The sequence below is a fragment of the Falco peregrinus genome, chromosome 2 (genome assembly GCF_023634155.1).
Source record: "Falco peregrinus isolate bFalPer1 chromosome 2, bFalPer1.pri, whole genome shotgun sequence".
Taxonomy (NCBI): Eukaryota; Metazoa; Chordata; class Aves; order Falconiformes; family Falconidae; genus Falco; species Falco peregrinus.
The window spans coordinates 124,306,477-124,334,379 of NC_073722.1; the positions used below are offsets into that span (position 1 = coordinate 124,306,477).

The 27,903-nt window shown below is 50.2% G+C and overlaps 2 long non-coding RNA genes across 2 annotated transcripts; one reads left to right on the forward strand and one right to left on the reverse strand.

Moving 5' to 3' along the window:
- The first annotated feature begins 1,768 nt into the window (after nucleotides 1–1,768).
- LOC114012210 (uncharacterized) lies at nucleotides 1,769–16,822 on the forward strand. The gene is made up of 5 exons (XR_003554522.2): nucleotides 1,769–3,533; nucleotides 5,259–5,400; nucleotides 6,609–6,896; nucleotides 15,298–16,587; nucleotides 16,699–16,822. It is a non-coding gene; the product is annotated as an uncharacterized LOC114012210 (long non-coding RNA).
- Nucleotides 16,823–19,524: 2,702 nt separating this feature from the next.
- On the reverse strand, nucleotides 19,525–27,459 carry LOC129783927 (uncharacterized). Its single transcript, XR_008746072.1, has 4 exons — nucleotides 26,822–27,459; nucleotides 23,231–25,765; nucleotides 19,750–22,233; nucleotides 19,525–19,629 (listed from the first exon to the last, which is right to left on the reverse strand). It is a non-coding gene; the product is annotated as an uncharacterized LOC129783927 (long non-coding RNA).
- Between the last annotated feature and the right edge of the window lie 444 nt (nucleotides 27,460–27,903).

Sequence of the window (27,903 nt, forward strand, 5' to 3'; positions counted from 1 at the left end):
GCTAAGAGTTTTAGAGAAAGATTTGAACTGTATGTAATTTAATAATCATCCATTATAACCAACAGAATCATGTGGATTTAACAGTTGAAAATCTTCAATTTGGCCTTGGCCTTTCCGTTTTGCAGTGAAGCATTCAGTCATTGTGTTTAGGTCATGTGCCAGGGTGGTGTCCCACGTGGGATGTATTAGCATAGTCAGGAGGTTTCTGTTGATGTGATTTTTTTTTTTTTTTTGGTGGGAACTGCAGTTGTGCAACAGCTCTGGCTTTGACGAACTTGATCTCTGACAACATGGAAAGGTTTCTTTCTGGGTAGGTTCAGTGGCTGATCTGTACCTGCCTTGTGGGAGTTGCAGCTCGGAGCTTCCTGTGGTACAGGTGTCAGTCGACGTTGACGTGGGTGAGTTGTGGCTCCTGGGCTGGTGTCATCCTTAGCATCACCTGCGGCCACAGTTGGTGTCCATCTGGTCTCTCCATGGACCTGCTCCTGTGAGCGCTCACATCTCAGTCCAGGGCAGGTACCACCTGGCTGTAAGCATTGTAAAGAGCTGGGCTTGGCTCCAGAGCTAACCTGGCTTGTTTCATCAAAAGTAACTGACAGAGGAAACCAGCTGATGTGCAAAGATGTGTTGAATAGCTGGAAGTAATAACCTTACCCAGCAGATCTGGGAGGTACCAGAGGTGTTCCTTCTCCTCCTCCACCCTGGCACTGCATTGCATTGCTTGGATGGGGCCTCTCACAATTTCCAAATGAAAATTTTCATTACTTTTTCACTGGACAAGTTTTCATTACTTTTTCACTGGCCAAAACACGAACATTTAGCCCGTGTGCCCAAAGCTGGATCAAAATAGCAAGTTTTCCCCTTGGCGGTGGTGTGGGTGCTCTGTTGGCTCTGACTCTCACACTCTGAAAGCTGTTAAAAACATCTGTGAACCAAATGGCTCGAAGAACAGCAAGAGAAAAGCCTCAATTTTACTTGTGGTTAAAGTCTTTTTTTCCTTTTCCAAATTACCCACCTTTCTTCCCAGCCCTCAGCTCACACTGGAGCTGGTGGGTGGGTTTGGGGGTGTGCAGAGGATAGCTTGGAGAGGCGAGCCCGGGCACTCCTTTCCCCTATTTGTTGCCTGGGGCCTCCACAGGAAAAATCTTGAGGGTCTGTTGATAGAAAAAGGCTGAAAATTACTGAATATTTACACAGCACTCAATTGCTGTCCATCTTCCCCACCATTTCATTTCAGCACAAAGAGCAAATAACTGTGTGCAGTGATTGTAGCTATTGCGGATTTATGTAGTTATTCATGACATGCAGATTACAGGGCAATAATTATAGCTGAGGTTGCTGTCATTTTACTAGATCCCTAAGTATAAAGATCTCATAAGTGCTGGAATTTTTTGCTCATATGGCAATGTTTAGCTTTAGCTGGAGAGACAGTTAAGTAGGGGAATCACAAGCGCAAAATCTCTTTGAAAATAAGGTGACAACTGAATCTTTACTTGTCTGGACTGAGCTTCTCCCGTTATATTCTGAATGTTATTCTGAGAGCTGGCACAGGCTTCGAGGGGCATGAGCAGTGGAAAAATAGCACTGGATTTGGCCACGGCGATGTTGTTGGGAAGGAGCCCATTGGTATTTGGGTGATGATGGAGAGGAAGGGCTGAAGATGGCTGGAGTGGGAGGCTGGGGAATTCATTTTTGCTCACCATGGGGTCTCACATCAGCAGGTTATGTTTTTTTTATTAAAGATAGAAAAGTTACAGTGCAGAAAGGCACATTAAAAAGTGACTATATACTTATCCAAGGAGAATTTGGGCCTGAACCTTGGCATAGCTGGCCAGAAGATGGCTACTTGGGCAGTAGAGGTGGGAACTGGGTGCTTGGGAGGGTTACTTGTAAAAGACCTGAGGTCTGACTCCATGGTACAAACCAGTTCCTCACTCACCTTCTGCAAGGTCGTGGGTAGGTCCAGGTGTAAGGGTGGTTCCTGCACCTCATGGGGGACAGGGACCACATGGGCCATCCCTGGGAAAGGTGGTCACCACGTGTTTCTCTTCCAGCATCGTTCCAGCACATGAGCACATGTGGGTGTGTATGGATGCTGCCTGGGGGAGCACTGCCGGAGTGGATTTCTAATTATAGCTAATTGCAGGGCTGATACTCTCTGGATTTGGTCTGATACAAGTCAAACGATTTCCTGTTGTTCAGCCCTTTACAGACACGTAGCTGGAGGCACCGAGATGGATGTGTTTTCTGAAGGCATCCAGCTGGGCAAACACACACTCTTCCTTTTCCTTCCTGTGCATGGACGTCGGTGGAGCGAAACACCCCACCGCAGCCTCGCTCCGTGGTCTTGGGTGATGTTAACACTCCATTTTATTAAATAGCATAGAAGTCCCTAAACCAGGTGAAATGGTCAGGTTTAGTGAAGCTGAGGGCTGTTGGGTCGAGCAGCGGGGCTTGGCCACACTGAGCCCTGGGCTTCTGTGGTCAGACCTTCTCAGTCCCCCAAAGACAGCGCCTTTCTCCGCACAGCCTTGCAGCTGGCGTTGCTGGCAGCGCTTCGCATCAAACCCTTAGGAAAGCTCTACACAGATACACTTTCTGAAAAATGGGATCCAAAATGCCTTAACCATGTTCCCTGCAATGGGACTAGGTGCATTAATTGGTTAAATATTTACACAATGGTCAAATATTGCATAGGAACTAGATTTTATCATGAGTCGTTAAATTCATACGTTAAAGCCCATTTTTAATGTCCCCTAATGGGGACATTCAAAGTGTATTTCATGTAGTTGATAGAGCTGTAATGCTGTGCTGTCAAAGATCCCAGCGATAGAAGGGGAACTCGTTAGCCCAGGCGCCGGCCACACGAAGGGACAGGCAGATCTCAAACACAGAAACGATCAAAGTTAAACAAACGTTTAAGAAGAAAAGCAGCAGCTTCTTGAAAGGAATCAGGTGAGTTTGACTCCAAATGTAATTTTTTTTTATACTTTGGCTTGCACATGAGCCAGGATCCAAAACGATGATTTCATAACCCTTAAGATGTTTCAAACAAACATTATTATTCTCTAGGAAAAAACGCCCCCCTCTCTCCCAGGTACGCTCTGCACACTGAATCCACAGTCCTGAAAACCTGGAACTGATGCCAAGCATTTTAATCTTACCAAAAGTAAAACATGAGCACAAATATTACATAAAAATTGACTTTTAAAATTTTTCCAGTGTTAACGTTGTAAGAGTCCCCGTAAGCGTATTATGTGACATTGGGTCTGCTCAATGCTTTTCAAATGTTGCTGCTGTTACAGCAGGTGCTGGTCATGTTTCTTTTCAGATGTTTGTAGGAAATTACGTGGAGAAAAAACTCTGCTTTAGGAAAAGCCCAAAGGCAAATGGAATGAACAGAAAGAGCAGATTCTCCACGGACTTCTGAGTCTGGAGGTCTCCTGGAAGTCCTCCTGGTAGGATGTGTTTCAGCAGGGTGGGAAGGCTGGGAGCCTGGAAGGATGCTCACGGTGACTGCTGGGATTCCAGAGGTGAGCACGCGGTCCCAGACGGGCAGCAGTTGCTGATGCTGATGCTGATGGTCCCCAATGTTTTCTTAAGGACTTTTCTTCATGCTATTCTCTTCCTTGGCTCGTTTTCTGCATGTTGTTTGAGAAAGCCCTGGGAAGGAAATTGGGACTAAAATTCGTTTGTGAGGGCAGGGAATGGATTGAAGAGCAGCTTTCGTGGGAGAAGGACCCCGGAGCTAGGCTGGCCCTTGCCTGCGGGCGAAGGCTGGTGTGTCACTCATTGCAAATAGCTCTAAATTGCCAAACCTCTGACCCTGTTCAGTTATTGGATGAAACATTTCAGCTTGCACTGGAGAGCAGCTCGTACGAGATATTTTAGTGGCTGCTTCTGATCTTAAAACCAATGAGTCCCTGAATTGCTGTCCAAACCGAGAAAAGCATCCTTGCAGCTATGCTGGCATTTACTGCATAAAGATGTACTGAAGTATATCTAAGCACAGCGTCTGCATTATCAGACCTTTGGAGATTACTTTTATCTTCTTTCCTCTATTAAATATAGCTCAGCTTGACTGCCTTTCACGCGAATAAAATTTGCTGGCTATTGCTTCGAGGAATCATCCATTAAGTGTTTTTAAAATGCTGCTCAGCCACGTGTTTGCCCTGTGTTTGTGCTAGACGGGATTGCTGTTGCACAATCCAGTGTTCCCTGTGCATGAGGATTATTTTTTGGCTGCTTTATGTAAGAAGTAACCTTCCCTGCTTCACCACTTTGTATGTCTTTTAGCAAATCTGAAAACAGATTCTCTTAGTTTGAGCTGTGGAGTTTTGCCCTTGGCTGGAAGCATGGGGTGGACAAGGTCAGGGAGAGGGAGATGGTCTCACCGGGTGGTTTCTGTGCCTGGAGGTGCTGTTTGCTGGCTCTGCGGGGTCACTTTGCACAGCTCCCTCTGAAGAACTGTGGCTGGGTGATGCCGATGAGGCTGGGGGATCAGTGTGTGGTAGCTGGATTTCAGCAGAGAAAGGGCAGGGTAGGGGAAGCAGCTCGGCATCCCTGCTGGAGGAAGGATGCTCTGCTCATCTCCTCCTGAGGAGAACCCCAGGAGGAGAAAGGGAGGAGGAATTGCACATATCCAGTGCTAAATGGCATATGACTCAAGCAAAAAAAAAAACCCAAAAAACCTCACAAAAAATCACACCTCTTTATTACATAGATTTATCTTGCTGTGTTGGGGCCTGACAGCCACCACCAGATGCTCATCTTCTCAGTTGCTTTATTGGATTCTGGGACATCCTCCTAATTGCCATAAGTGGGAGATGATTCCCCAGCATCTGGCATGTGTTAATACTGATGCAGAGAGCTTATCAATCCACTTAAGGAAAGAGCGTACGTGCTCAGTGTGCAGTCAGAGGCAGCCTGGCAAATTCTAAAGCATCATCATTTGATCCTATTTTGTTTTTCCTTTGGATGGCTGCTGAACGACTGAGTCCTTGCATTGGACCTTGCTGCAGTATGAACAGTTAAAGGTAGGGGGGCATTGCCCAGATGTCATCCCTGTTTCTGGTGATGGATAGGAAAGTGCTGCAACGTTTCCCCCAGCCTTGCCCTCAGGTTGAGCTTCAGGAGCTGCTGAAATGGTATCTAAACGCAAGTTGCCCCTCAGCTCATGAAAAGTGCACTTAGCAGTTAAGGTGCAACAGGAGTCCAGCAATAAATTAAAACGGCTTCTCTTTTAATTTTTGGTTTAGGTTCGAACCATCTCCTGCTCTCTTTGAGGCTGGCTGCAGGTATCAATGAGCGCACCTGCTTGGACACTTTTCAGCTCAGCATCTTTTAATGGAGGAGGGAGCACTGCTCGGAGGTCTGTGGAGGCAGCGAAGTCTCAGGCAGGTGGGTCTCTCCACTCAGCTCAGAGTGAGGAAGAAGGAGGAATAAAACTAGTTAAAAGCAGGTATTTCAAGAATTGCTCCAAAGGTGTTTTCATTCCAGGCAGGAATAAAACCATGGGGTTTAGGTGGTTTTTGAAACTTTTGTACCCTACTTCCTTCCTCTGGGGAGCCTGGCAGCATTCGGTAAATGAGAGTTTGTGCTGGTGTGCGTGCAGCAGCGCTGGCAACCTCCCGTCTTCCAGGCAGAGCTTTGGAGGTGGAGGGTTTTGTGGGAGACAATGGTGCAAAAAGGTCTGTTTGAACAAGGGAATTAAATATTTCCCCGCATCACTGCCGGCTGAGGCATGCTGCTGGGTTTTCAATAGTATGCAAGGGCAGGGAAAAAGCATTCTTCAGGCTTGCAGGGCTCCAGCGCTGTCTAGACTTCATAATGCAATGGTGCACACCGCCCTGCCTTGAACTCCTGCCACGGCATCTCTCCGAGCGGGCTATAAATGGAAGCTGAGAAGCATTCCCTCTGCCAAAGCCTCAGCCACGCTAATGAGACCCTAGCTCCTGTCGAGTTTGGCAATTTGTCCCACTAAACCGGTGAACTTGCAGCAGGTGGTAGCAAAGTTCATTTCCTAAAACCACATCCTTCTGGAAAGTAAAAGCCACCCTTGACTTCCCCTGGTGGGGTGGCCACAGCTCCCTCCAGGCTAACGGAGGCAACCGGGCGCAGGGGTGGATGCTCCTGCACAGGCGACCTGCAGACCACCGCTCTGCAGAGGTGGGCTTTGGATCAGTACAAGGCTCCTGAGCCTGTTGAGTTGTCTTAGAAAAGTGACACTCTCTGCTCAAAGCCCGTCCCATTGACCACGGCGCTGTCTACGTGAGGCTGCAGCCACTGAAAGCAATCTGTTCTTTATAAAGCTTTAGGATCTGTTTCTGTCCTATCCAGATCCATGAGTCTGTTGACAGAGCTCGGCTGTGCAGAGTTGGTTTGGGTCACCCTGGCATTAAGGTGCTTTTCCTTCTCCACCCTCCCTTCTCCTCTTTCTGGGATCAAGTTTCTTGCGGCTAAGCACAGCCTGCTCTCTGTATTTCCCACCGAAGGCTGAAGCAGGCTTGGTTACCTCTGTTGCTCTAAATCCAGCCCAAGTGTTGAGCATCTGCCAGGATGCAGAGGTTTTCCCTAAGCCCGTGTTTTGAATAACTTGTTCTTTGCAGCCTTGCTCCTCTCCCAGGCGCATGCTGCCCGCGAGGAGTGGGAAGGACATCTCTAACCTCTAGATGCTGCCGCCTGCGAAGCCCCCGGCAGCGGATGGCCATCAGCACGGCACCCTGGCTGGCCTGAGCAGCCTGGGGGATGGGAGCACAGCGTCGGCCAGGCTCGCTGCCTTCGCCCCAGTGCCAAATCAAAGCCTCCTCATTTCGCTCTAGCTGATGTTTTTGTGTGACCTCTCCCATGGCATGTGGAGTGGAGAAACGTCCTCCCTGCTTTTCCCACCAGAGGAGGTAAGTGATAGTGCCGAGCGCAGCTGGGGCAGAAAATGTACCAGCATCTCCCAAGCACCAACACCTTCCATCCCTGACCTGCAGACCCCTGCACGTGGCACAGCACTTCACTAAACTCACCTGACAGGCTGCCTTACTGCAAGCCCAGAGAAGCATCACTGCTCCCATTAGCAGGAAATTTGGATCTTAGTTGTATTTTAAAAGAGCCTGAAGTTTCCCAGAGTGCGCTGTTGTTTGTGTACTGGCAGTTTTGTGTACCTGGGAAGACACTCCATGGAAAGCATCAGCTTCCAGAGGTTAAGTCCCCAGCAATGCAGATGAGATCTCTGCTTCTCTGTTTGAAAACGGAGGTAGCTCACATCTTTTGTCATCTCCATCAAAAGACAAACACATTCCTGTGCAAAATCACTGGTTGTAACTGAACAGGCAGAAGTGAAATCAGTGAAATGCTGCCTAGATCCTGGTGGGAGGTTCATCCCTGATGTGAATTTGAACTTTAGCAAGTTTGAAGCTTCTGGTTTGTGGTATTTTTGCCTCTTGGAGTGACACATCATGCATGGGTTATGCATCAGGGACTGGCATGTCAGGACCCGTAAAGAAATCTTGTTGCCCACAGGAATGGGCTGGTCCAGCTTGTTGTGGTGTTAGGTCTGCCTGCCCCAGGAGTGATGGAGGAGGTGCCTAGGTGGGGCAGAGGGATGGTCAGTTAGGGCATCATATCTCGGCTGAGCAGTCGCTTCTCAACTTACATGCAGGGAAATGGGCACAGAGAGTTTTAGTGCTAAACTCCGTAACGAATGCTGAGAAAACCTGCAAAGTCCTGCTCCCATTTCCTGCTCTAAATCCCGCACAACAGACCCTGATATTCAGGGAGCCAAACGCTCTCAAGTCAATGGAAAGATTCCCCTTGACTTTAATGGTCTTTGCATGAGTGCCTAATGCCTTCCTGTTCACAGGCCCTCTTGGACTGGATTATGGAAACAACTGCCGATAGAAAGTGCTGCAGTGAACTGTAAACCCTTCAAAGCAGCACGATGGCAGATTCTGCTGTCCTCCCAGACAGCTGGAATGGGTTGTGTTTGACAAAAAGCCTGATATATGTTCTTCCAGCCAGCGCCGTGGCTACAGTGTGAATGAGTGTTTTAACAAATATATTCATGCAGACAGAGTTTGTGGTCAGCCCGCTGGGTTTGGAGCCAAGCTCTTCCCAGCAGGACGGGAGAGGCAGGGAGCCTGTGTCCGTGCTAGGCGAAGCTGAACCTCCGCAGCTTTGACGTGCCAGCATCTCTCAGAGCTGCCGTCTTGGGTCTTGCAGCTTCTAGGGGCTGTTTCAATTCCCTGCCTGCAAAGACCATGTCACTGGTACAGACCAGGTGTTGTCCGGTTTTGTCAGCTCTTGGCGAAAGATAAATTTTTTGCCCTAGACTGTACCACTGCCAGCCACTGTCCCACCTTGGGCAGGGCTGGCATCTAAAACTGCCCAGAGAGGGACACAAGAGCCCAACTCAGCAAGGCGCTTGCTTAACCATAAAGGTGCTGTGAAGGTCCAGTGCCATCGCTGTGCTGAGCTCTCTCCCACCTGGACCAGGCACCAGACGTGCCATCAGCCCACCCCACACGGTGGATGAAGCTGAAGGCGCTGCCTGGGCCACCTCTGCGGCTCACTCCACAAAACTCGCTTTGGCAAAGGGCTTAAAGAGGTGCTTAACTTCAAGGGCGTAGATATGTTCTGCTGACTTCACGGGGATTAAACACATGTGTTTGGCTGGGAAGGGATCTTGGTGCCTTTGGCTGGGCAGTGCCATCGAGGGGTACACAGGATGTCCTCCCTGATGCTTGGGACTATGGACCTAGTGCCTTGAAACACGGGATCGACCTGCTGCAAGGAGAAATAATAGCAAACAGATTACTTAGTCTTTATAAAGCCCACAGACACCAAAAATGAGTCTGTTAGAGGAATAGTGACTTCCACAGGGGACCTGTCTGAGTGTTTAAGAGCAGAATGTTTCCCATTGCGGAAGGTCACTCAGCTGGCTCTCGGGGGAGAGGAGGCAAATGATGATTGCTGCTTCTTGCTCTATGCCCTGGAAACTTTCTAGGTCTACTTAATGGTTTTGGTTGTTTTATTTTGTTGTTCAGTCTCTGGATGGGTTTTGCCCATGTATTGTTTGGGTTTTTTTTCCCACGCACCCAAAGGCAACGGGGTGTCTGCACCCCCTGCCTGCCCTTCCCTCACTCGTGCGCAGTGTGAGCACCGATGTGACCCCGTTGGCAGTGTGGCTTAACGGCTTGGGCACAAATCCGCACTCCTGGAGCCACGTTCTGCGGGAGGAACCGAGACCTCACTTTCGCAGCTGTGCATTCCTGAGGCAAAAAGGGCAGCTCAGGCCCAGGCTGTTTCATAGCAGAAAATCAGAGCTGGGCAATCTATGGAAAAGTCTGGCAGCTGTAGGAGCCATCTGGCTGCTGGAAAAATCCATAGTGAGCTCTGTCAGGGTCCCTTCCTGACCCCCTGGTTTGGGGAGCGCTCCCCCTCGGATTTCAAGGATTTTGAACGCTTGCCCATCGGTCTCACTAGAAACGTGGCTGTGTGAAGGCTCCCAGTTCAGAGACATGGGAATTACAGAGTGCTGGCCTGGCTTTTTCAGGAGGATTATTTGCTTTTTAAAGTCCCTGTCTGCAGCCTAGGCTGATCGTTCTGTTGCAGAGGAAAATAGGCAGCAGACTGAGACGTGGATGAAGTAATGAGCTCATCTCTCTGCAGTCTAGCCAGGTACACGCTTTTTTCTCCCAGAGCTTAATTAAAATGCATACATCTTTCCTCACATTTTTATGAAGCTCAATGGCAAATACCGGTCAGTCTCTAATTACACCAACACTAACTTGTTTTCATGGCTGAAAAGGACAGATCAAGGGCAGTATCGTTCCCCTGCATTTGGTTACTCCGGGATGTGCTATCTCCAGCAAGCAGCTAAGAAAACCAGGTTTCACAGTCTGGGCCAGCACTCCCATGAGCTGGACTGCACTGGTGAGAGGAGGGTAGACTTGTCCAGTGGAAAACGTATGTGTTAGTCTAGGCTGACTGATAAACCCTTACCCCGCTGATGCTCCTCCTGCTCTGTTTTGCTGGCATTGGCACTGACCCCATGGACCTCGTCCTCTCTGCGGTTTGTGGCTTCCCTGGCTGGAGGAGCAGCCCATCAGCCATGGCTTGCTGCCTGCTCAGAGCCCTCTCCTGCCCAGACCCTGCCTGCTGTCCCCAGGGCTCACTGAGAAAAAGTAAAAATAAACACCCAAGCAAGTTTGATTGAATAATGAGTTAAGTTTCTTCACCCAGCCACAAAACTGGTCATATTTAACCAGAGCAAAATTAAAATAGGGACCCTCTCAGTGCAACAGAATAGCCTGTCCTAGAAAGGAAACCACCAGCTCTGTTGTGGGAGGGATGCGAAGCTGTCAATGGAAACAAGCACGCCGTGATCCCGTGGCCTTCCACTCCGCTGTGATTTTGGTTACTCCAGGCTGTAACCAGCACAGCCAGACCAGTCCTCATCCCAGCCCAGCTGGCCGCTGGCATCAGCTGCTGCTGGTGAGCGCGGCTGGCTGATGTGCCTTGTAGCAGGCTTCGCAGGGGGCTGGTGCAGTCCCAGAAGCATCTCTGTGCTCCTTTGTGATATCCATCCAGCTTGGTTGCACCCCACAGGGTTATTGGTTATGAAATGGCTGGTTTTACAGTGACGTTTTTAAAATTCAGCTCTTCTTAATATGGAATTGGTTCTTAGAGTATGGATTTTGCAACGTCATGTTCTGCTTGAAATAATCGCTGTTCTAACATGCCCAAGCCCTGGCTGTGTTGTTCCATTTTCTCATCTAAACCTGACCAGTCCCATGAAATTAAAATCTAACCTGAAATGCTCAAATTGCACTGCAGACATGGGAAACGAATGCATTTAGACGTGTCGCCAGGACAGTTGCACGATGAGAGAAGGTTACGTGCTAAGAGAGCGTGCAAGTCCAACATGACTCCACCGGTGGGTGGTTTGGGTCTCGGCCAAGGCAAGGCGGTTGGAAGGAAGCATGTGGCTTTGCTTGGGTGCTTTGTGGCTTGACCATCTGCAAGGAGAATGAATAGGCACCATCTCCTGCATCCACCCCCTCCAATTTAGTGCACGCCTGGAAAAAGACAGCAGTAGGTGCTGTCTGCATGATAAATGGCATCTGTATGACAAATGGTGCATCCCTAGGGCTTTCCTTTGCAGAGTCAGAAAGTTGGGGCTGGAGTGATGGGAACAACAGAAGAGGTGACTGCAAGACCAGCAGATTCAAAGAGCTTAGCTCGGCTGCCTTTTCCGGGGATGAGTTAATCACCTATAATATGTGAGGTCTGCAGGGCACGGTGATGAACGGGAGCAGACGGAGAGGGGAGGCCGTGTAATTAAAAGAGCAGTGGTGACAGTGCAAAAGTCCTTCTGGCAGTGTGATTTATTAAGCTGTGATGGTGTCTTTCACATTAAGTGGCAGCTGCCTCATCATACAGGACATTCAGTGCAGGAGGAGAGCGGGTTCACTGTGGGAAACCAGTCTCTGGCTGCAAGGGAGGCACTGGGCAGGCTGGACCGAGCTGGCAGCGCTGGTTTTGTGGCCGCCGCAGCTTGCATCACACTTGTAGTCGGAAAGGGAATTTTTAAAATCAGATTTTTATTGGGTGCCTAATTGACTCATCATCCCTGCCCCCCCCCACCCCCTCCATGCACAAACATTTGCTCTGCCCTGAAATGTGAGCTAAACAAGGCTGGCGAGAAATGTTTTCTGAATATAGCTGGGGAGAGGAGAGAGGACTAAGGAGGGTGAAGGAGGGGTGAATTCATGCGGTTTTTATAACAGAAGATTGTAAATGACTAAAAAAACCCCACCCCTACAAAAAATAACAACAACAAAAAGAAGTTGTGGTTTCTTAAGCCAGTTTGCATTCCTGGAAGTTGATGACGCCCTGGATTACTGTTGTTTTTTTAGATCTCTCTCAATTTTTTTCAGGATAGCTTGTCTGTGGTGTGGGTATGTGTGGGAAGAGAACCGGGGAATATGCAGAGGGGAAAAAAAAAGCTAAAAATGGGCAGGAACAGGCTGACTGCATATGCTTTTTTCTTTTTCTTAAATAATAATGAAAAAAAGAACTTGACGTTGTTAAAGATTTGGGTATGTGGGGGTGGAGCACAGGCATGGCAATGGAAGTCGGTCTTGAAGACCACATCTAATACAGGATGTTTTGCGCTTCATTAACAGTCGTGCGTACTCGGCTATGGGAGAGATGTGTCTCGGTTTGCAAAATAATCAGTCCAAACTTCTGATTTATGTCACTTGGAAGCTGCCTTGCTCTGCAGAGCAGAGAAGGGATGCAGCCAGGCTGCCATGGGTCTTGCAGGTCTTGTATCAGTGCCACCAGGAAATTTGTTTCTTTTTCCTGTTTCGATGTCGCATCTCATTTTGGCATTTTTGCTTAGAGAACAGTTGTCGCCTTCAGGCAGTATTTTGCTTTTCTCTGTGTAACTCAGATTTACGCTGAGCTGAGCCCCACCAGTCTCCATGGGATGCTGCCGCTTTGTGGGAAGTTCATTTTTTGGACTTTTTTAGCTCAGCCGGTCCCTGAGGGGGATGGGGGGAAGGTGGGGAGTCGAAGTGCTAAGGCCCCCTCCTGTTTATGGGAGCGTGTCATACCCAGAGCATGTTCTGGCTATTCTGCCGATTTCCTCATGGTTGCTCCAGATTTTTATTGCTTGCACTGAAAGAAGGGTCCAGGCTGTAGTTTGAACATCTAGAACAAACTTAAGACGAAAAAAAAAAGAGTTGTTGCATCAGTGTCTGAAGGTGGAATAACTTTTCCCACTGTGCCAGGGTGTGCGATGGCTTCGGGGGGAGAGCGGCTCCGCGCTGGCGGGGGCTTTGGCTCAGGCACCCGGCGGCTCTGCCCTGCCCGGGGGTGGCAGCTACGGGAGGTGTGGGTGCTGTTGCTGCCAGGTGAAAAACACCCCTTACACTTCACTCCAAGCTCTTCCCCACCCTGAAGCTCTGTAGACATGCCACGTTCACAGGTTTTGCTTTTTCCTGTTACCAAACCAGGGACTGATGTTCCTAGTAAGTGTATCCAACAGGTCTGTTCTTTGCTCATCGCTCCTTTCCAATACATTAATATCTGTATTATTTTTTTTTCTCCCCAGAAGGTTAATTAATACTTGATTCATCACCTCGAAAGCTAATGGATATTTATCCAGATCATGAAGGAAATTAATGCGTTCTATAAATAACCGCCGCAACGCTCACTAGCGCTCACTGACACCACATCTTTATTTATGTTCCTTCTTCTTCAGGCAACCAACCCTGCTCAGCTCCGGTGGAGTTAATCCCAACCTTTTGCCAGGGCTGGTTTTGCACTGACTTGGCTCGGTGTTTTCCTACTTGAGCTTTACTTTGTAAACACGGTGCCTTTTTCTGAGGGAAAACAGCAGCAGCTTTTGTGGAGAGAGACGCAGACAGCACGGCGCGATCGTGCCAGCCGGGGCCAGCAAAGGCCATTTGACACCTTGGGTGTTTTCATGGGCTGGGAGGTCTCTGGCACCCTCAGAAAAGTTGTTTAGTTTGGGCTATTGAAAAAAAATACTAGCAAGCCCTTTCTGAGTTCCCATCTGCTTCCAATAAAGATGCTTCCCATCTTTATTGTCTTTGTCTCCAGCTCTCCAGCTATTGTCATTGGTGACCTTAATTAGAAGCATATTAAAAATCACGTCTATTTTGTCATTCACACATACAGAATGAAAAATCATTATTTATTTTTACTATTAACTTGCATGTTCCTCCTGGGTGTATCCATGAGAGTGTCTGGCTGCTCACTGGAAAGTCCTTGTTGTCCGTGTAGATAGACCTCAAGGGCAGAAATAACTGGGTGGGTGCTGGGGTGCTGGACAAGGAGGCTGAGGGGCACAGAGGTGGCATGAGGCTCGTGGTAGATGCTGGATGCAACCACAGAGTGACCTGCTGTGATGTGGTGCTGTGCTTTGGCTTTTCCCACAGCCCTGCCTGTTGCTCGCTGCTGCCCGTGGCTGGGTCTGCACCAGGTCCTGCGTCTCTGTTGCAGGTTTAATCCTGCTCTTGTGGCTTCAGAGGGGCTGGGGGCTGCCAAGAACTCTATGTTCTTGTCCAGACCAAGGCTGGAAAAATATTTCTGGCATCATTTCTAGGACCCTGACCTCACTGGTGGACAGCTTGCACTGGGGTCTGCAGTGACACTTGTTTTGAGGCAGGATAGGGGAACCAAATGAGCTCATCCCTCCTGTGTTGCTCAGTCTCTTGGTTTTTGTTCTAAGTGGTGCAAGTGAGGCTGCCTCCAGGAAGCACCAGCCTCTGGAGTCACACGAGTGTGTGAAAATCCCAGGTTTTTTTCATTTTCCTATTCCCTATGAAAGATGCGGGCTGAAAGCTTCTAGCACAAAGGAGCAGCTAGACATTTTTTATGATTGTTTTAAAAAGCTATGCTGCTTAAGATGAACTTAATGGTTTGGTTTTTTTTTTTTTTCAGGGATATTGGCTCATGAATTTTTAATTCTTGAGCTTGGCAGCACTGGTTGAATTAGAAACAGAACAACTCATTTTAATGAGCGTAAGATTAATGCAGATGAGCTTGGCTGAAACTGCAATCCAGCTGAGGGGAGAGGGTTATCTCACTTCACCTACCAGCTCCCTCCTCAGTGGGCCGGTGTGTTGCAGGCATTACTGTAGCAGAGCATATTCTCGTCACTGGTCATTACCTGGGGGAGAGATGCTCCTTAAACAACCCGGTTCTTACAGGATAATTTGCACGTTAACCCTTGGCAGCTGCCCTGGATCATCAACAGTCCTGCAAGGTGGACTGCAGCTCTCGAGCGTGCAAGCGGGGAAGAAGGAAGGTGCAGATGGATGTGCACTGGGGGAGGAGAAACCTCCCTTGACTCTGGGCCAGTGTCCCCTGGATGGAAAGGAGAAGACTTTCAGCTGTTGCATGAAGCCACCACAGCTCCAAGCAAGGTCATGGTCTACACCCGCTGCCTATCTCTTGGTGGAGAGCTGTCGTTTTATTTGTTTGATAAAGTGCTTAGCACCCTGGGTCACATAAATAGCAATTACTGGTACAAGAGAGCTGGTGCTCCAAAGCACCCTTGTGCTGGGCAGAGCTCTCCTGCTGCCCCAAGTAACCTGTTAGCTCCGTGCCTTGCTTTCCTGTACACCTGAAATTAGATATTTGCACAGTGAGTGGTTTTATTACCTGAGCAATAAGGAAGGATGGGGAGGCTGAGCTGAACTAATTTTATTTGCTTCTGTGGGCAACTGGTAGTTTTATATCTCTGTTTATTTTTTTATGTGTTTTAATCAGGTAATGCTTTCAGAGATCGCATTGCTTCAGGTTTTGCCTGCTTGGGCTCGAGCAAATGTAGCAGGAGTATTTGTGAGTGGAGTGTGATGAACCATAAATAATGAGGAGATTCCCAGGAAAGCATCATGGAGCTGTGGAGGAGAAGGCTGCCCGGCAGCTGGTGAGGTCGCCCAGTGACTCATGTCCAGCTTTACAGGGACCTCCTGCCTGCCCATGGGTAAGCCATGGCTTGGTGACCGTAGGTAAGCCATGGCACCGCGTCCTGCTTCGGTATCTCCCCCTCAGAGTGGGAGGCAGAGCCATGCAAGATGTATTAGCAGCCCCTGACCCAAGGGATTCTTGGTTGTCTGCATGACCCTTTGCATCCTAGGGGGATTAAACGATCAGGCTGCTCGACAAAATAGTGGGATCGTCAAGGCAGATAGAGAGGACGTGATTATGGGTCTGTTTTGCAGCAGCAGTTTCGCAGATCTCAGGGGTCTAGTAGGGAAATCTGTGAGGGCAAAGGGGTGCCTGGGACAAAAAGTGCTGTACCCCAAAATTAGGAGACCCTGAAAGACAGCATCCAAAATAACAGCACACTCACTGGGCTCGTCCCCGGTGCTGGAGGGCCAAGGATGTCTCTGTGCTGAGGCTTGGGAATGCAGAGGCATGGCACTGCCCAGCAGTGGGAGGCATTTTTCTGAAAGCTTCTCCTGAACTTTTAAAGTATTTTTTCAGCTTCAAAACCTGTATATTATAAAGAAAAATTCCTCACGTTGTTAGCATCACTTTCAGCCAGCAGCTATCATTAGTTCCAGAGTCTGTTGCCAGCAGCAGCACCGGTGATTTACTTCGTCTGCTGCAAGGCTAGAGGATGAGCCACTTTCGCCTTTTCTGAGTTTCCCACATTGCCTCTTTGCTCATGAGGAAGCAAAATTCCTCATGAAAATTGGGCTGCCACCACATCAGGAGACTGCCAGCTACCGCCTCCAGGTGTGGCTGTCTTGGAACGCATTTAAAAACCCACTCTGAACCCATTTCTCCTCCTCTGTATTTTTCCCAATATAGTTTTCCTCCTCAGCCTGAGCTCCTGGTGCTGGTTTGAAGGGATGGCCGCCCTCTGCTACTGGCCAGGTGGCCAGTGGCATGTCCTGTGCCGGAGCAACCCGTCCTGATCCCACTGAGGTGGTTTGTTTGCCATGCTTGGTTTTGCTCCCCTGCTCACCCCATCACGCTGCTCCTATTTTTAATACCAAGGAATAAACCCGTCTCTTCGCTACATCTCTTACACGTCGCAAGCAGCACAAGGTATTAAGTTGAGCACGTCTGTGTTCAGCACCTGCCAGGCGGGTCCCAGTGAGGAATGCATCGGCTCTTCCCTGTCGCCAGCCCTGAATTACAGTGTTTCTTCCTCTGCAGGAGATGCTTTCCTCGGCTGGAATGACAGCCCCCGGTGTTATGCTGGGAAAAGCTGCCGACTACAAGCCCCGGGAGCTCCTGTAGTTCTTTCAGGGAGAACAAGCTGCAGCCAAGCCAGGAAAACTTGTACTCTAGGACTTTATCTCCTGGAACGTATCCTGAAATGGACGGGATGCTGGCCTGGGATGCGAAGCTGAATGAGTGTTGTGTCCTCACATCTTCAGTGACGTGCTCTGGACACCTGGGTCAGGACCCTGGTCCCCACTACAATTACTGGAAAAAATCCCAGTGCTGCTATGGAGCCAGCATCCTTGTGGGTCGCCGGGTCAGGATACTCGCGGCATCTTGCTGACGGCAGGATCAGAGCAGCTTTAACAGCCTTTCCAGACTCGCAGGGCTCCCCAAAGGCATTGCTCCACTGCAGCACCCCTGCTCAGCACTCCCACGAGTTGCTCTGCCTTTTGAGGTGCTCCACCTGGAGCCGTGCTGGGGAAAAGCAATATACTCATGCTTTCTCCTGAAGTTCCATAACAAATCGCACTCATGCATTTTAAATTGGGTTTATTAGACTCTTTGAGTCAATTTCTAAAGACCTAACCTCAGCATAAATCCTCCTCTCAGAAGCCACATCTGCAGCATGTGGTCAAGACTCAGTTTGCCCCCGGAGGCAAGCTCCTGAGCTGGGGTGGTGTTAGATCTTAACTCTGGGACAGCGCACAGACCTTGGAGATCTTGCTCCCGCAGCAATCAGCCTGTGCTGGGAGCTGCCAGGGACCACGTGTGTTATCCCTCCTGTGTGCACGGCCGATGGAGAGGAGGTTGGCAGCCAACTCAACATCCCGCACAGTGACAGCAGAGGCATCGGATCCTCTCCCCACCTGCCAGAAAGGGCGAACCTGCTGTGAAGCGTTCTGCTTTGCGACACTTTGCCTTTGATTAATGAAGAGTGGCCAGAGAAGGGAACTGGCGCTGTGCCATCGCATACCAGAGAATTACATCTTCTTCGGCCAGATGATGGGTTCCTTCTGCTTTTGAAAGGGAGAAGCCCTGCGGCCACGTGGGTCACATCAGCCACTGCTCGTGGACTTCTCTGCACGGGGAGAGTGCCACTTGCTGTCAGGTTGGGATGGCGAGACGTGCTCTGACTGCATGCTGAGCCGTGCGTAGCATGGTACCCATCCTGCTGCTACCAGGAGGAACCCCAGAAGGTAAATGCTGATTTATGCTGTGTACGGTGCCTATTAGACCCTGCACGGAGCAGTCAGTAACACAGAGGTCACGTGTGGGTTGTGCTGGATTTTATTGAATGTGAAAGTGGGGAATAGTTCAAAACCCTGTAAAAGATGGGGTTGTGTTCTTTATTACTGCGGTGAGTTAGAAGTGTTTCCAAGGGGAGGCATGTGTTGGGCTGGTAACGAGCTCTCCTTTGGCACAGGCAGAGTGCTGAATGCATGTGAAAACTGGAGGCTGAAGGCAGCAGATGCCAGAGGTGAAGAGGAGGGTGTTTGCAGCTGCGGGTACCAGGGTGTCCAGGGCAACGCATGCTGCAAGGGACCGGTGGCAGAAGGATGCTGCTAGTCTCCCCACTGGGTCCCAGCCTGCCCAGGATGGACAGCAAGCTGGAGGCTATGGATGGCTGCAGGAGAGGATGGCAACCCCCTCCTAACATCTTCAAAAAGGTTGAAGTGGACATTGAAGGGTCTTAGCAGCAGTTTCCAGGTAATGTCATGCACAAGACTGACCTCACACCAGCTGGGGGTGGGTTTCACAAAGTGTTTTTCAGTCTTGCCCAAGCACTTCTCCCTCCCAGATCCCAAATGATGATGCTGTGCTGAGGGCAAACATGACGTGACAGGAGCCAAACCATGACATGAACTCAGGGGCGTGCGAAGGTAAAGAGCTAAAAGGCACCTGGGACTTGTTTTCCAGGTGGGTTTACAGGACATTGCTTTAGCCTCACCCTCTCTGTTTACTGCAGGGTGCAGGTGGCCTCAGAATTGGTCCACTTGTTCCTTGTGGCTTCTGATGTTGATCTGGTAGCAGAAAGGCTGAAGCATTGGACCTGTGGCTGTGGTTTATCCAATGGATTTGGGAAGCAAGTGACTAATGTCACAGTAAACAAGTGGGGCTGGGTGTGCCACACAGCTCAGCGTCTTTCTGCTGGTGGCATCTGTGGTGGGACAGATTGGTGACAGCTGGTGGCTTGTTCTTGATTTGGGAATAGATTAAAATAATGTAAGGAGCAAGCGAGGCACTGTTGAGGGGTGTGTGTCTCACTGTGTTGCCACCTCCTTGTGCTGCAAAATAATGGAATAGGGATGTGTCTCCAGCTCCTCCCGTACCACCTCCTGAGCCCTGGCCAGCCACAGCACTGTCCCCTTCTCAGATCCCAGAGGATGCTGCAACCCCCTCACTGCCAGGACTTGCTCCTTGTGAGATGCAGCACAGAGAATTTAAATTGTCTCATTACAGTGGAACAGACATGGTTCTGCTGTAGTCTGGCTGCACGTGGAAAAGCCCTCCCTGGCTCTTGCAGAAGGGCTCCTCTCTCCTGGAGTTAGTCATGCAAAAAAGATTTCAGGAAGGTCTGCTGGAATCTCTCCCACTGTGTGCATTTGTACTGCAGCAATAGTCATTACTGGCTGCAAGTGCGGATTTTTCCATTATTAGGGATGATACGCGCACACGTGCAGGCCCCCTCCTCCCGTGTGCTGGTGCCAGCTGGCCCTGCCCTTCCGTGTGTGCACGGAGCAGAGAGAGTCCATGAAAATCTGCCCCTGCTGGATTGCCAGCTTTCTCTTGGGAGAAAACAGCTCTCTGGTCCCTGCAAAAGCCCCCTTGTGACTTCAGCAGCTTTCAGCCGAGGGAAGTCTTTGTGAAGGAAGAAACAAACAAAGGCAGTGCAGTTCTCCTACATGCAGTGTTTTAGACCTGGTTTCTCAAAAATGCAGTGTTTTAGACCTGGTTTCTCAAAAATGCAGTGTTTTAGACCTGGTTTCTCAAAAATGCAGTGTTTTAGACCTGGTTTCTCAAAAATGCAGTGTTTTAGACCTGGTTTCTCAAAAATGCAATGGTTTAGACCTGGTTTCTCAAAAAGCAGCAGGGTCCAAGGCAAACACTGGGTGGCATCAGACAGAGCAGCCTGGAGATGGGTTTTGTTCGTTCTTCACTAATGGGACAAACCCGTGTGTGGCGTGCTGGCAATTAATGAGGCTTGAATTCTGCATTTCTGTCGAAATTGGATGGTTGTCTTGGGACAAATCCTTTTGGCGTTGCTAGTGAGAGTGGAGGTGGCTGCCCTGGGGGGCGGAGGGGCTGTAGGGAGCACTGCGGGGCTATGTGGGTCACCACTTCTTACCTGCTGGCACGGGCAAGCTTTAACACCCTGAGGAATGGCGCAGAGACTAAGAGAAGGCAGGGAGGCTGTCGCATGAGTGTGAGGGGAAAATCCCCCTTCTCCAATGTTTGTCCTGGCTGCAGATGTGGGAACTTCAGCACAAGCACCTACAGGCAAGCCTCCAAGAAAGCATCCCAGACCTGCAGCGCCTGAGGAGGTGACAAAGAGGCAGAGAAGCTGCCGGTTATTCCCACTGCTCCTGGCTGGAGCTGGCTGCAGGCATCGACCTTGGAGTTGTGGGAAAATTCAAGTCTGAGCTTTGTGGCTTCGTCAGATCTGGACTCTGAGCGTTCACTCCCATATCTACGTAACGAGAAGAGAACAGCGAGAAGCTATGGTGATGGCTGCATGGAGCTGGCTGAGCACCCAGCACCAGCACCCTAAATACAGCCCTGCCTTCCCCCCGCGGTACACAACCCGAGCTGCTCATTACTGTTGTCCTACCCAAGGGCATGAGCCTACGGAGGCAGCAAGCCTCAGCCAGCCGAGCTTCTGCCTTGAAGTGTTTGCTTTGGATCATTACTTATTTCTTTTTACACCCATCTTCCAGCAGAATTAAGGACAGTAATGGGAAGAGCCCTGTAACGCTGCTTGCACAGTCTTAAAATGCTTTATGCTCATTGCAGTTCTCATCTTACAGCACCTTTGGGAAGAGAGACAATATTAAAATGCCCATTTTACAGCATCGTGCACTCGCCACTACTGAAGAAGAAATCCTTAGTAGTGTTGGCGCTGGAGACAAAATATGAATATATGTGAATTGCACGTATCCAATCTCATTGCAGTAAGCTCAAAATGGTGCAATTATCCTTATTTTTATGCTCATATGTGATTTAGAGTGACTAATTGCTGAGAATTCCTCCCTCCTAATTGTCTGCAAAAGGAGTGATTTCAAAGCACAGTAATTGTGGCCACTGCCAAAGGGAATAGGAGATAAAAGCAACTCCTCTTACCTCCAAATGGCCCCACATGTGTTCCCTGTCCATAGCAACAGGCACAGTTTGTACTGGAATAATGCATCAACTATATATTTAATCTTTCACCCAAGGATCTAAAATTGCTTTCCAATGAACCGTTAGCTGAAGGATCCTGGCACAGCCCTGATTAAACAAGCAAGCAGACATGGGAGCTAGCTGTGAAACCGCCCAGCTTCGTAGCGCTGGGAGGGAAGAGAGCCGTACCGTGATTGTGCTACGTGGGGAAACTACAGCTGAGAAGGGACAGGCAGGTCAAACCCACTGTTTTGAAGATGTTTTGGACACATTACAGTGATGCTACAGCCTCCTGCTCTGAGCTTGATGCTGTCGGTAGCCAAATGAGGTAGTTTAAAGGTTACTGGGTGGCTTTCTAGGTGGCTCTGCAGAGAAATGAAATACCCTTGGAGCAATGGTCTCTAAAGGGAGAGCTGCAATGCCATGGGGGGGGGGGTGGGGACAAGAGTTTGTGGGGACTACCAGCCCAACAGAAAATCGATTGCTGACAAGACTCTTCTGCTAAGGTCTGAGGTGTCCCAGGGAATGGGCCTGTGAGTGGAAATCTTTGGGAGCCACCAGTTTAAAGACTGCAGGGACCACAGACATCTTCTGCCCTACCTGAGTGTGGGCCACCTCCAGCTCTGCAGGAGCACCAGCATCCATCACAGAGTCCTGCGGCACCAGCTGGAGCTCTTGGAAACCTAATTCCCAAATACCAGCTCCCCTTCTGTGTTCACAGCCCCTGCCACTGAGCCAGGAGACCCAGAGAGACCCACGCTGTGGGCAGCACTCAGCACGGCTCCTGGCGGCAGGTGGATACGATGCCTTGGGGCTTCGCCCAGGTCTACCCCAAAAGGCTTGGAGAGGGGGATCGGTGCTTGGCCAGGCTGTCACATAGCAGCTCCAGGAGTGTGTTGCAGCACAATCCCGCTCCAGGAATGGGGAGATTCAGGGGTCTGCAATCATAAAAGCACTTCACATCCCCAAAACCACAGGCAAAGCCTCCTCAGCTGTGTTGTCCACCAGCGTCCTCAGCATCTCCCAGGGCTGGAGCTGCGCTGCTGACCTGGCTGGCTGGAGATGTCAAGGGCAGGAATTTCTTTTTGGCTTTTTCACATTCTCAACTTGTGGTTCAGTGATCAGAAGGAAGATAACTTCATGTTTCTGGCAGATCAAGAGAGGACCACTGCGTTAGTTCTGTGTCACTGAGGAGAGCTTAAATATTGTGATTCGAAAATTCCAATCTCGCATAGTCTACTCAGACATGCAGGGGAAACCTTTGCAATTAGATTCCCTGGGTGCTAGCAGGAGGGCAGAAGTTCCTCCTTTTTTTCTTTCCCATGACTTTATTCTTCTGCGATTTTAGAGCAGAAGGGGGAAAAAAAAAGCCCGTTTGATTTTCTTCATTATGCTAAGCCAGGTTTTTCTTTCTGATTGCCAAAGCATGATAAATGGAACAGAGATTACCTAGAGATTTTCAAAGATTTGCTTTCAAATTTTATTTTTCCTAAGCCTCATTAAGCTTGCAGGTTTTTATCTACGCTTTGTTCTTACAGTAAAGTAGCATTGCCATGTATTAATAGCCATTTTTTTTCATTTGAAATTAAAACCAGATAGAGGCTTCTCATGCTCTGCTTTCAAATCCTATTTTAAAAAATATTGATCATGTGTGTGTTGTTTTTCTTTTCCTCTGACCCTGCCAGCTCTGTAAAGGACAGTCACTAACGAAATGCTTTCAGTCATGGATTACTCTGCATTACTGGTGCAGTTTTGTAGATTCAGGGACATATTTTAAAAGGTATAACATATAGATAAAATAAAAATGTGGTTTCCAACAGAGACACAGGCAAGATAAGTAAGATTTAAAAGCAGGAGCTCTGCAATTAGGGGTACCCAGCAGCTTAGACATGATGTGCCAAGGTGCATCTTTCAAGAGCTAGATGCTGTTGAAAGATCTCATCCTCCAGGACTTTAGGAAAAATGGCCAAAAATCATCTTATGGCTGAGAGCCCCCAGGCGCAGCCTGTGTGCTCCTCTTTAGGAGAGGTCTGGAGGAGGGTGGCAGTGACTGGGCATGAGGGCAACATGGGGCACACACACAAAAGCCACCCGAATATACCTGATGGGGTTTCTTCTGCCAGAGCCAGGAGAACTGACCTACCTTCTGGGGTTTCCAGGTGAACATCTTCCTCTTTCTGTGCCCATCCATGAGCCCACAGAGGTCTTGGGGCAGCTTGAAGGTGTGACAAAAAGGTCCCCTTGAGCCACTTTCCTGGTGTAGGAAACGGCTTCCTCACCTGTGGTGGGACAGTGTGACAGTGCAGGAGCTGGCTGTGTCCTCCGAGTTCCTGGGGAAGCTGCTGGAGATAAAAGACCCAAGGCAAGTTTCTCTGTTGATGCGTTGCGCTGTTATCACAGGAATGGGGAACGCAGGTGCACAGAGTGGGATGAGGACAGACCATCCTTAGGGTGCCACTACATCACCCCCAGCCATGCTGGGAGCACCACGACCTGGTGCAGGGGTGAAGCCCTTCATCCTGAGACCAGCCCACACCTGTCTCCAAAACTCCAGGTGCTCCTCGTGATCTTCTCTGGATGTGACCCCAGGAGCTCTGCTTGGACTGGAAAGCAGCTCTTTTGGAAAGGTTTGCTGTAGTTCCTCCAGACCCACTCAAGAAGCTCTAATAATAATTAACTGCCTTTCTATTTATAAATGAGAACAGCAGCGAGGAACTTGACTTATGTGGCTGAGGCCACCGCAGCCCTGGTGCTCCCACACCAGGCTCTCACCCTCTGCCATCCAGCTCTTTGTCTCCGCTGTCCTGCCAGAGCCCCAGCAGCCCTGCCATCGTGCATGGGAAAGGGCATTTCCCAGGGATCTTTTCTCTGGATACACACTTTTTTTTTTTTTTTTTTTTTTTTTTTTTTGCCTGTTGACAAGGGAATATTTTCCTTTTAAATGTTTTTTTTAGCAGCTCTTACTGCACTTTGTAAAACAAACATTTCCCCAGCGCTCGATGTTTCGGATGATGTTATTGTTACTGGAAGGTCAGTGCGAACAGCAGAAAATGTATTTCTTGGTGGAGCCTGGGGACTTTGTGCCACCCATCTCCCAGCAGCCAGATGGGATGCAGAGGACTGGTGGATCCTTTTGGCCGAGCCAGCTGGATGTGGCCTGCTTTGGGAAAGCATTTGGGTTTAGGTTAAGACGCTGTAGCCCAAGGCTAGCTCTCGCCCAGCCTGCCTGCGGGAGGGGAGCATCACCTCCGCTTCGGCTGGGTCAGCTCAGCCAAGGGTCGAGCCAGGCTGACGCTGCCTTTCCTGGCTCTGCTCGCACGGGGTCTGGTCACCTGCAGCCAGTTCTGGGTCTGCCCACAGCTCTGCCTCTGCTCCCCTTCCCGACAGCGCCAGGCCCTGGACCCAACACTTCTGGGAGAGGCTGGAGAGAGTTTTTCCTCTAATCCATCCTCTCACTATCTCTGCTACATGCAGGATGCCAGATTCGATGGAAATGCTCTGATCTGTTCTGACAAATCCTCTGTTCCTAAGTAGATAATAACCAGAAAATCTTCCTAAATAAATCCTGGGTTTGGATCTGTGCCCACATTTGTTATGTTTTTCGTACCAATTAACTGCTCCTTCTTGCCCTGAATTGGGGGCATCCTCAGCCCCTCGAAGGAGAAAGGGGGCACAGATTTATGGCTGCTGAAGTCAGCATGAGGCCGGGTGGAGTTTTACGACTGTAAAAAAAATGAGAGTCTGATTGGCAGCATTAATGCACAAGTGACCAGAAACAGTCTCCGTGGCTGAGCAGGGATTAAAGGTTTCAGATAGCTATAATGCCAGACTGCAGAGGAAAGCGCTGCGATACCTTTTCATCACATCAGTAGTGCAATGAAGCGGTCACATGGACATGGAGGAGAGAAGAGGAAGATGTTAGAATAATACCCGTTGACTTCTCTCTTTTCCTTCAGCATTGAGTCCGTGTACTTGATATTGAGACATCCCCCTGGCAAAGGGGAGCCTCAGGCTCCATCTGCCCCCAGACTCAGACCAGTCCTGGTGCTCCTGGCAAGGTCTGTGCATCCACTAACAGATGAAACTTCCTTGAGGAGGTTCGCTGCAGGCACACTGAAGGTGCGACCATCCCTGCTGGTGATGGCTGCCACATTGCTGTGAACACCAGCCACATACACAGCATCTGCGGGCCACATTTTTGACGTCCTCCTTCCATCTGCAAATCCTCGGTGTGTGTCCAGCTGCAGAACAAGGCTCTCGCTCATAAGAGAGGCGGTGGTGCCACCTTCAGCACAGAGCAGCAGGGCCTGGGGGGCTGAGCCCCTCTCCCAGCAGCCTGGGGCTCTTCCAGCCGGGCAGCACTTGCCTGGGAACCACTGCTTTCCCTTGGATGGATGCCTTGCACAGAAAACTGGAAATACTCTGATGAAAGGTTCTGCTATAGTTCTGCACTTCCCCTAAGAAAATGGAAACTCCGAGCAGCTTTTTTTTTTTTGACACATCATTACCTGGTGAGTCTTCCTGAGATTCAGCCCAGTCCTCTACAATCCTCTTCGCCTCCCATGTTTCTGGCTCTGGAGCCTGTGGTCCCATGTGGTGAGTGCTCCTCCCTTGCTGATGCTCATAAACCACAGCCCTGGGATGAGGGTATCACTGGCATCCTCATAGCTGCTCCTGGCTGGGAAGTTAAGGTAGAAACTGATCTTGCACCAGAGTCTTAAACCTCTTCCAGGCTGTGCATTGCCCTCGTTTCTCATAAATGCTGTCTTGCTAATGCAGCCATCACACAGCGGTAACACAGCAGGAGCCACGCTCCTTTGGGGTTAGGGAGGTATTGGAGTGAAAAAGTGATCCTCGAAACAGGCAGGTGGGGATGCTCTGGCCGCCTGGAGCAACATGCTGGGCCAGAAGCATCCCCTAGAAGGTCACTGGAACAATCTCGAAAGGGATTTTGTACGGAGCCCTTTCTCAGACCCAGGTCCCTATGATCCCAGCAAGTATTTTGCTCACACCTTGCTCCAGGACTCCAGCTCAGCCCCACCTCAACCACCCCTCTGCTCACCTCCCTCTGTGCACAGCAGCACAAGGGGGGTCAGCCCCAGCAACACCAACCTGTCTCAGCCTGCAAAGGGTCAGCGAAGGGTGACCTCGATGCCAGGGCTAGACTCACCGTGCATGGGCACAGAGGGCGAGGGATGCCATGGGGCAGCACAGAAGCATTTAGATTAGAAAACACCTCTGCGATCATCCAGTCCAACCATTAACCCAGCACTGGCAAGCCCACAACTGAACCATGTCCCTAAGCGCCACATCTATGCGCATTCTAAACTCCTCCAGGGATGGTGATTCCACTGCCTCCCTGGGCAGCTTGTTCCCATGCTTCACCACCCTTTCAGTGAAGAATTTTTTCCAATATCCAATCTAAACCTCCCCTGGTGCAGCTTCAGGCTGTTTGCTCTTGTTCTGTCCCTTGTTATCTGGGAGAAGAGACGGACATCCCACACCCCCCACCCCGCCTACAGCCCCTGTCCGGCAGCTGTAGGGAGCGATATCGTCCCCGCTGAGCCTCCTTTTCTCCAGGCTGAACCCCCCCAGCTCCCTCAGCAGCTCCTCATCAGACTTGTGCTCCAGCCCCTTCCCCAGCCCCGTTGCCCGTCTCTGGACACGCTCCAGCCCCTCAGTGTCCCTCTGGAGGGACCCAAACCCAAACCCAGGACTGGAGGTGCAGCCTCACCAGTACCGGGCACAGAGGGACGATCGCTGCCGCGGTCCTGCTGGCCACGCTGTTTTGGATACAAACCAGGATGATGTTGGCCTCCTTGGTCACCTTGGCACACCACTGGCCCATGTCCAGCCAGCACCCCAGGTCCTTTCCCACCGGGATGCAGCACGCTCGCTGATGGAGGGGGGCGGGGGCACAGCCGGCTGGTCCAGCACCTTAAGAGATGGGATAACTGTGGTAGCAAAACCAACCCTGCAGATGCAAACCTGCCGCTGCCTGGTCGCTGCGGGATGTCCCGCAGTGCTGGGGGGTGCGCGTGCTGTCCCAGCCCTGCACCGCGGCGCTGTCACCGGGAGGTGGCACAGCACGAACGGAGATGCTGCGGGGGAGCGCACCCGCGCCGGGCGGGCTGGGGTCCGCGGAGCCCCCGCGCACCCCCGGGGGGACCCGAGTGATTCATTGGGGCAGTTCCAGGAAAGAGAAGAAAAGTCTCGCATCTTCTTTCTCGGAAACGCGTTGTGCAAAGTCCTTTCACATGGGAGGGGGGGAAAAAGGGCACAAACGCAGCATTTTATTTGGAGAAAAGGGAAAAAATGAGCACATTTCTCCCCCTTCGAAAAGACGCAGCTGTCAAGACACTCACTCCCCTGTGTCCCCATGGCCTTTCCGCATGAGCAGAGCCCCTGCTGACTCCCGTTCCTCTGTCTGGTGCCCTCATTCCCTGCTCTAACGTCCAATCTGTCAGCGTGTTCCTTAAGGAAACCTCACTTATGGCTTACATCGCATTAATAGCCCGCAGCTTGCAAAGGTTTTTCCTGCAAAAGTGCAAGGGCTGGAGGTCTCGGTGGCTGAGCAAGGACAGCTCGGCCCCTCAGCCTCCCGCCTGCACGGCTGCGTCTGCCGATTCCCCGGTGGGATCAAATGCCTTTTCCCCATGGAGAGGTTTAGCCCATCTTCCCTTGTGGGACACTCCTTAGGCACCTCTGCCTGAGGGGATACAGCTGGAAATGGCAAAGCAGTGTTTCTTTTTTCCTGAACACTGGCAATTTTCCCTTTCTAGCAAAGGCAGAACAGAGGATGTAGGAGGAAGAGCT